General features: G+C 33.8%; 1 protein-coding gene across 3 annotated transcripts in view; it reads right to left on the bottom strand.

Moving 5' to 3' along the window:
* Positions 1–8,661: 8,661 nt before the first annotated feature.
* ZBTB18 (zinc finger and BTB domain containing 18) overlaps positions 8,662–10,000 on the bottom strand; it is an 8,882-nt gene continuing 7,543 nt past the window's right edge. For all 3 annotated transcript variants that reach the window (XM_053711166.1, XM_053711167.1, XM_053711165.1), the window contains exon 2: positions 8,662–10,000. This exon is cut by the window's right edge and continues 2,219 nt beyond it. The gene's annotated coding sequence lies outside the window, so the exon portion shown is untranslated.

The following is a 10,000-nucleotide window of genomic DNA, read 5'->3' as shown; positions in this document are numbered from 1 at the left end:
CACCTAACTTCAATTATTAACCCCTAATCTGCCGACCGGAGCTCACCGCTATTCTAATAAATGTATTAACCCCTAAAGCTAAGTCTAACCCTAACACTAACACCCCCCTAAGTTAAATATAATTTTTTATCTAACGAAATAAATTAACTCTTATTAAATAAATGATTCCTATTTAAAGCTAAATACTTACCTGTAAAATAAATCCTAATATAGCTACAATATAAATTACATTTATATTATAGCTATTTTAGGATTAATATTTATTTTACAGGTAACTTTGTATTTATTTTAACCAGGTACAATAGCTATTAAATAGTTAAGAACTATTTAATAGTTACCTAGTTAAAATAATTACAAATTTACCTGTAAAATAAATCCTAACCTAAGATATAATTAAACCTAACACTACCCTATCAATAAAATAATTAAATAAACTACCTACAATTACCTACAATTAACCTAACACTACACTATCAATAAATTAATTAAACACAATTGCTACAAATAAATACAATTAAATAAACTATCTAAAGTACAAAAAATAAAAAAGAACTAAGTTACAGAAAATAAAAAAATATTTACAAACATAAGAAAAATATTACAACAATTTTAAACTAATTACACCTACTCTAAGCCCCCTAATAAAATAACAAAGACCCCCAAAATAAAAAATTCCCTACCCTATTCTAAATTTAAAAAGTTACAAGCTCTTTTACCTTACCAGCCCTGAACAGGGCCCTTTGCGGGGCATGCCCCAAGAAGTTCAGCTCTTTTGCCTGTAAAAGAAAACATACAATACCCCCCCCCCAACATTACAACCCACCACCCACATACCCCTAATCTAACCCAAACCCCCCTTAAATAAACCTAACACTAAGCCCCTGATGATCTTCCTACCTTGTCTTCACCATGCCAGGTTCACCGATCCGTCCTGGCTCCAAGATCTTCATCCAACCCAAGCGGGGGTTGGCGATCCATAATCCGGTGCTCCAAAGTCTTCCTCCTATCCGGCAAGAAGAGGACATCCGGACCGGCAAACATCTTCTCCAAGCGGCATCTTCTATGTTCTTCCATCCGATGACGACCGGCTCCATCTTGAAGACCTCCAGCGCGGATCCATCCTCTTCTTCCGACGACTAGACGACGAATGACGGTTCCTTTAAGGGACGTGATCCAAGATGGCGTCCCTCGAATTCCGATTGGCTGATAGGATTCTATCAGCCAATCGGAATTAAGGTAGGAATTTTCTGATTGGCTGATGGAATCAGCCAATCAGAATCAAGTTCAATCCGATTGGCTGATCCAATCAGCCAATCAGATTGAGCTCGCATTGTATTGGCTGATCGGAACAGCCAATAGAATGCGAGCTCAATCTGATTGGCTGATTGGATCAGCCAATCGGATTGAACTTGATTCTGATTGGCTGATTCCATCAGCCAATCAGAAAATTCCTACCTTAATTCCGATTGGCTGATAGAATCCTATCAGCCAATTGGAATTCGAGGGACGCCATCTTGGATGACGTCCCTTAAAGGAACCGTCATTCGTCGTCTAGTCGTCGGAAGAAGAGGATGGATCCGCCCTGGAGGTCTTCAAGATGGAGCCGGTCGTCATCGGATGGAAGAACATAGAAGATGCCGCTTGGAGAAGATGTTTGCCGGTCCGGATGTCCTCTTCTTGCCGGATAGGAGGAAGACTTTGGAGCACCGGATTATGGATCGCCAACCCCCGCTTGGGTTGGATGAAGATCTTGGAGCCAGGACGGATCGGTGAACCTGGCATGGTGAAGACAAGGTAGGAAGATCATCAGGGGCTTAGTGTTAGGTTTATTTAAGGGGGGTTTGGGTTAGATTAGGGGTATGTGGGTGGTGGGTTGTAATGTTGGGGGGGGGGTATTGTATGTTTTCTTTTACAGGCAAAAGAGCTGAACTTCTTGGGGCATGCCCCGCAAAGGGCCCTGTTCAGGGCTGGTAAGGTAAAAGAGCTTGTAACTTTTTAAATTTAGAATAGGGTAGGGAATTTTTTATTTTGGGGGTCTGTTATTTTATTAGGGGGCTTAGAGTAGGTGTAATTAGTTTAAAATTGTTGTAATATTTTTCTTATGTTTGTAAATATTTTTTTATTTTCTGTAACTTAGTTCTTTTTTATTTTTTGTACTTTAGATAGTTTATTTAATTGTATTTATTTGTAGCAATTGTGTTTAATTAATTTATTGATAGTGTAGTGTTAATTGTAGGTAATTGTAGGTAGTTTAATTATTTTATTGATAGGGTAGTGTTAGGTTTAATTATATCTTAGGTTAGGATTTATTTTACAGGTAAATTTGTAATTATTTTAACTAGGTAACTATTAAATAGTTCTTAACTATTTAATAGCTATTGTACCTGGTTAAAATAAATACAAAGTTACCTGTAAAATAAATATTAATCCTAAAATAGCTATAATATAATTATAATTTATATTGTAGCTATATTAGGTTTTATTTTACAGGTAAGTATTTAGCTTTAAATAGGAATCATTTATTTAATAAGAGTTAATTTATTTCGTTAGATAAAAATTATATTTAACTTAGGGGGGTGTTAGTGTTAGGGTTAGACTTAGCTTTAGGGGTTAATACATTTATTAGAATAGCGGTGAGCTCCGGTCGGCAGATTAGGGGTTAATAATTGAAGGTAGGTGTCGGCGATGTTAGGGAGGGCAGATTAGGGGTTAATACTATTTATGATAGGGTTAGTGAGGCGGATTAGGGGTTAATAACTTTATTATAGTAGCGCTCAGGTCCGCTCGGCAGATTAGGGGTTAATAAGTGTAGGTAGGTGTCGGCGACGTTGTGGGGGGCAGATTAGGGGTTAATAAATATAATATAGGGGTCGGCGGGGTTAGGGGCAGCAGATTAGGGGTACATAAGTATAACGTAGGTGGCGGTCGGCAGATTAGGGGTTAAAAATTTTAATCGAGTGGCGGCGATGTGGGGGGAGCTCGGTTTAGGGGTACATAGGTAGTTTATGGGTGTTAGTGTAGTTTAGGGTCCAGTAGTTAAGAGCTTTATGAACCGGCGTTAGCCAGAAAGCTCTTAACTCCTGCTTTTTTCAGGCGGCTGGAATCTTGTCGTTAGAGCTCTAACGCTCACTGCAGAAACGACTCTAAATACCAGCGTTAGAAAGATCCCATTGAAAAGATAGGCTACGCAAATGGCGTAGGGGGATCTGCGGTATGGAAAAGTCGCGGCTGTAAAGTGAGCGTTAGACCCTTTAATCACTGACTCCAAATACCAGCGGGCGGCCAAAACCAGCGTTAGGAGCCTCTAACGCTGGTTTTGACGGCTACCGCCGAACTCTAAATCTAGGCCTCAGTTTATAACTGACCTTTTAGATCGAGTAAGTCATAACTGCAATTTATGTGGAAAGGAGGAAAAAAAAAAAAAATTGAAGAGGTCAGGGGGTAGAATAAGGTAGGATATGGGGTCTGCCGCCGTCTGTTATATGTCGATTCCCCCCTCCCCTACCCCGCTCCTGGTACAGAAGCCCCCATTCGCCTCTCAGAGAGGCCATGAGCATATAGTCTGTGTCCTTGAAGGGGGTCAGTAACTTCCTCTGAGCGTCTAGACTTAAAGTGCTAATGTATTCCCGCCACTTAGTGATGAAGTGCTTGATTCTTTTGTTGGTGTCCATTCTAGTGTCTAGTTGTTCTATGAGTAGTTGTTTATGTAAAGTACATTTAAACGCGCTAAAGGTGGGGGCAGCATGCTCCGTCCACACCTTCAGAATCACCTTCCTGGCAATCAGGACTATGGTGGTAAGTAGAGGAACAAGTCTGGAACTTTGTTCTTTCCAATCTAAAAAGCAAATCTGTTCTATATCAATCTGAACTCCAGTTTTAATAACCCTAGAGGTCCAGAAGGCAATTCTACCCCAGAACTGTCTAACCCGGGGGCAGGTTACAAAGTAGTGAAGAAAGTCTGGATCATTGTGTCTACACTTACTGCACTCATTCAGTACGCTAGGATTCCACTTAGCTAACCGTCTAGGCGTGATGTAATCTCTGTGTAACAGTCTAATCTGAAAAGAAAGATATTTTACCTCAAAAGTTCCTCAGTAGCCACCTCCCATTGTAAAGGATTTCTAAGCAGCATTTTAGTGCGTCTGTCCTGGGACATCTGAAGGGATGAGCATTGTGCACTCTCATCTTATTTCACCAATCAGGTAAAGGAAGTTTACAATGAAATCTCATGAGAGTCAAGTCAAATCTCATGAGATCACAGTAAAAGTTCATGACCTCAGCACTACTGATGCTGATTGGCTGCTGTTCATTTCTTTAAATTTTTTTACCTGCAGCTGGGAGCAGTTGAGTATAACTTTTTACACAGAACTTACTCTGCTGAGCTGAGGAGATTGTGAGGTAAAATATCTTCCTTTTTTACATAGAGATGCTCAGGTGATATTTTCCTGTCAGATTTTTACAGTTATACTGCATCAGTTTCAAGTGATTTAGCATATGAGTATTATGTCCCTTTAACATTTTGGGATCCCTACTTTATAATTCACATCAAACATTAACATAAAAAATAGATCTGCATAACATATCATAAATCCCATTCCCACAAATCACAAAGTAGCGATACTTCTGCTGAACACCACAGTGCATGTCAGCAATACATTAACTTAATTCATCAACTTAAGTAAACAAGGCGAATTCTGCAACATTTTACAAAACACATCTTACAATCCACTCACATTTACTTAAAAAATCCCAAGAGGCAGAACTTTTTTCACTTTCTCCAAAGAGATGTTTTTAGTGACAGTTTTTCCTGCAGGTCATTTTTAAATAAAATTAAATCTTAAATTAGGCAGTTACGCCTTAAGTTGTATTGCAATGTGTTGGTTAACTGGAGAATAAATACAAGTTTTAAGATATATTGCAGAAGTTGAAAATTGGATTGCAAATTCGCTGCAGACAAAAAAAGAAATTGTACAAATGTCTCTTAAATAGGTTTGTTTCCTTTTCTCTTGGTCCAACATAGAAATGTATTTAAAAAAAAAAAAAGGTGCATTGCTCATACGGATGTCTTATGTTCAGAAAAAAACAGCTTTAAAGTCTGGGAAAGGCTAGGTGGTGGGTTTGAAAAAAATATGAGAGCCAGACAACAATCAAAGCAGCGCTACTGCATATTTGACTGTTCACTTCAAACAGAACTTTGCTCTGGATACAATGTGATAAAGAAAACTTACATAGTGCAGCCAGAGTTTGAAAAGAACTGTCTAATGTGGAGCAGCACGGCAAAGTTAAAACACTAACAGTTCCTGCATGTGTCCTGTTATTCTGCAGACATGATGCATTTTCTGCAATGACATCTAAAGATCACTGCATGTTCTGCCTTGGGGAAAAACATCTACTTACCCACAAACATTACTAACTATATATATATATATATATATATATATATATATATATATATATATATATATATATATATATATATATATATATATATATATATATATAATAAAAAAATTAAAAAAATACCCAAACCACAAGGTTTATTGCAACATTGAAATAACCCTCCTTTTTAACATGCCAACATTTACTAAACATATGGAACATTTGAGCTTAAAGGGATATGAAACCCAACAAATTTTCTTTTGTGATTCAGATAGAGCATACAATTAAAAAAAAAAAAAAGGTCCATTCTACATCTATTATCAAATTTGCTTAGTTCCCATGATATTCTTTGTTGAAAAGATACCCAAGTAGGCAACTGGAGCACAACATGGCAAGAAATTGTGCTGCCATATAGTGCTTTAGATATGCGCCGGCTCCCAAACATAGATCCCTGTTTTTCAACAAAAGATACCAAAAGAACAAAGATACATTGAAAATAGAAATAAAATAGAAAGTGGTTTAAAATTGCATGCTCTATCTGAATCATGAAAGAAACTTATCACTTTAACCCTTATGTGCAATGTATGATTAAAGAACTATAGCCATGCCAAGGTTAACATAACCATTTGTATACGATGACTATACCATAGATAACATTTTGGCTTTTTATATTTAACATTAATGGGAACAAACCTTTTCTCTCCCGACTGCTGGTAAACTATATTACATTTTTCAAGCCATGTATAAAGTGTTTGTACACATATGCACAAATATACATTATACAAACACTCATACATACACACAATGTATACACATGCATGTAGACATTGTTTTGACCCAGTAGTGGCATATATTCTATTTTATATAGCAGCAATCTTTCGCAGAATACTGCAGTGACATTTGCAGTTTTATGCTTATAGCATACAAAGCTAAAGCAAGCATTTTTGATTGCTTTAAAACTAAGTTATATTAAACCAACATTTAGCACTGCAAAACCAAAAATAATCTGGCAATATATACACACAAAAAAAAATATATAATATACACACGAGGAGAGGGAGAGGAGAGACTTAACAGGGAGGGTGTTTTGGTAGCCATTAAAAGGCTGCTTTTTTTCACTTTTTGTTTGTCACAGGAAGGGACACAGTGTTTGATCCCAAAACGTTACTACACTCAATAAAGTTTTTGGTTGACACTGATGTCTGAAGACCAGTGAGTGCACCTCGTGTGTGTGTGTGTATATATATATATATATATATATATATATATATATATATATATATATATATATATATATATATATATATATATATATATATATATATATATATATATATATATATATATATCCCAGCACGAATCCAGAGTATTTATAGATCTATAGACATTGAAAGAATGTTAGAGGTTAGACAAGTCAAATTAGTATTTAAAATGGTTTCATTTAAAAAGTAAAACTAGGATAAAAAGAAACGTAATTCAAAAAAAAAAAAAAAATGTATTTTTTTTTTGGGGGGGGTGGCAGAAAATTGGCTAGTAGATTTAGTTTGTAAAATGATACTGATCCAGTTATATTAACAGCATTATAGGCAATGACTATACAATGAAATATATATATATATATATATATATATATATATATATATATATATATATATATATATATATATATATATATACACACACACACACACACACACACATACATACACACACACTAGGTTAATTTATTAAATTACATTTCTAACAACAAAAAATGACTTTCATTAATGGATGCAGGGTAAATTAAGACTCTGGATTAGGTTGAGAATAAAGTAGACTCTCAAATGAGATAAATCCCTCCAATTCCTTTGTAATCCTATATAGCAAATTAAAAAAAAAAGAGAGATCACATGCTTAATTGCATTTGCTCACTTGAAAAACCTAGGATTTGAAAAGGTTTGTCTCACCTGAGAGACATCTACACACTTTGTAAGTGTGTTTGTTTTTGGGGGAGGAGGGGTAATATTAATATCAAATGTTTTCAGTCTGATAAATGTTGTAGTTAAAACAAAAAAAGTAAGTAACAACAATTGTATAAAACCATTTTTGCACACTATGGATTGCTATTAGGATCATTAAAATGTTACAATAACAAATCTTTTGGCTCTTCAACATCTCCTCAGATTTTCTCACTGCATTGCATGTGTGAAACACTGCAAAAAAAAAAAAAAACAGCTCAATTAAACAAATGAAAAAAAAAAAAAAAAAGTATAAACTTATGTTTTTCCCTATTTCTGTATGTAAAATATACATTATTGCATACACTATGCACTCTAAAATCTTGCAAAACAATGCCAAAACTTTAAGAAAAATAAAAATCTTAAACCAGTTGGAGCACAAATGGAAATAAGACATTGCAGGATTCATGTATTGTAAATGTGTTAACATATTTAACTATTTTCACAATGAATATAAAATACATTAATAGAACTAATTACCTGTAAATATATATATATATATATATATATATATATATATATATATACACACACATATATATTATACACATATATATATATATATAATTTATTTTTCTCCCAAATTATTAAAATTACTTCTTTAAAGCCTAGAAATTAAATGTCTCCCAACCACAGCTGTGAGAAGGAAAAAAAACCCACACACTGGTTACATTTTGCCATTTTACTAAAAATGATAAGTTTCTATAGTGATTCTTAAAATAGCTGAAAACTCTTTAATCATCAATAGAGCACACTTCAGAAAAATACACTCAAATAATTTCACAAATGGAATTAAAAATGTATATCATGTCCATTAAAGAATGTTATAATGAATTTTTCTTAATACTAGGACAAAATAATTGACTACAAGCATTACATTAATACACAATATAAAAGTTATTATGTGTACCCTTTTTACACTCTGCTAAATTACAAATTATAAAGTCTGGGATGCAAAACTGAAATAATACTGTAATATTCTATATAAACGTTTAGCAACACTTTAAAATGCTATGCAAACGATAGTTACAATGACCTGGAAGAGCTTTAAATATAATTTAAGTATGTTTTTATGTTTGGTGTAAAAATCTTATGGAGATTAATAAGGGCAATTACAAATATGTATTTCATTATAGAACTCAGAAAACAAACCAAATGACTAACATCCCAACAGATAATGGATTTCTTAATAGTTCTGCATTATGAAACCAACCATAAAGAAGACCCAGATATTAGAAAATGATTGAAAATATTTTATGGTACAGACAAATAAAAGTCCCACAGATTTTGATATTCCAGTTCATATTTATTGCAGTTTGCACACTGTTTAAAAATTCAACACACACCAAAGTACAAAACTAAACAGCATTATAAGTTACCCTTCCCCCTTTTCAGGAAAATAAAACATACAATGATTGTCAAAGCTAGATGTCAGTCTACTTTTAAACAAAAAAAAAATAATAAAATACAATATTAAAAACAAACAACAAACTTCAAATAATTTTAAATAAATCCCCCCCTTTCCAAAAAAAGTAGTTAATTCATAGTCACTGATTGTCTTTTCTAAATTAAAATAATTGACATCTTAAACATAAATCTTTGTGTAAAGATTAATACAAAATAACTTCAAGTAACTAAACATAATGCTCCAAAAGTCCTTTTTTCACAGCTTTCTCATATCCAAAACTCACGCACTTGCCCAAATTAATACGCAGCAGACAGTGGAATTTTCCCCACTTTTAAATGTTAAGCACAAATTAGACTATGTTTACAGTAGTTAAGGCGTTTTAACAATAAAAAAAATATATATACACTTGAAAAGAAAACAGCAGGTTGTTATCTGATATGCAAGTTATGACAGCAGACTTTATAGGAAGTGCAACACAGGAAAAGTAATATAGTGCAAAATACATTTGCCCTGTGTGTTGGACATTAAATCACTCTAAGGGGGTAGCAGTCTTTGCTGCTTGAATACACATTGAAGTAACCCTCTTCCCCCCCCCCCCCCCCCCTCTTGTCAATTATGGCTTTTTAGGTCCTTTCAGCCAAGGATTTTTTTTTTTCACTTCATAGAATCTTTTCATAAAGGGAAAAAAAAAGAATAAATCTATTGTAAATTTTAGTTTCGAACAACGAGAAGTGCCAAATTCCTTATGGGATAGGATTCATTAAGAATGTTGTCTTTGTATAAATAATACATACCACATTATAATGTTAAATTTGTTTGTAAACATTGTGGGGTTTTTTTTTTTTAATATTATTTCTGGTATGTAAGAAACTTGCAACTTACAATGTGTAAATTCATTCAACAGCTTAGTCATGAAAAATAAAAATAAATTTACATCTGGAGAGAAAAAAAAAAAAAAAAAAAAAAAAAAAAAAGAGTGCATTTGTTATTCTTCATTAAACCATTTGCAAAGTACTCTTCCCAAAGAAATTAAACTTTTTTCTTATTCTATAATACATACGCAATGTCAAAAAGTAATAAAACCACATGCACTTCTGTTGCATTAATAATCACTTTTCAAAACTCAACTAAGAGCATCAATATTCTGTCAAGTCCACCCTCCCATCCCACCCATTCATTTAAATCAAATACATTATACAAAATAACAGGTTTACAA

This window comes from Bombina bombina, chromosome 4 (genome assembly GCF_027579735.1).
Source record: "Bombina bombina isolate aBomBom1 chromosome 4, aBomBom1.pri, whole genome shotgun sequence".
In the NCBI taxonomy this organism is placed as follows: domain Eukaryota; kingdom Metazoa; phylum Chordata; class Amphibia; order Anura; family Bombinatoridae; genus Bombina; species Bombina bombina.
The sequence above is the reverse complement of the archived record's forward strand: the minus strand, read 5'-3'. Positions and strand labels throughout refer to the sequence as shown.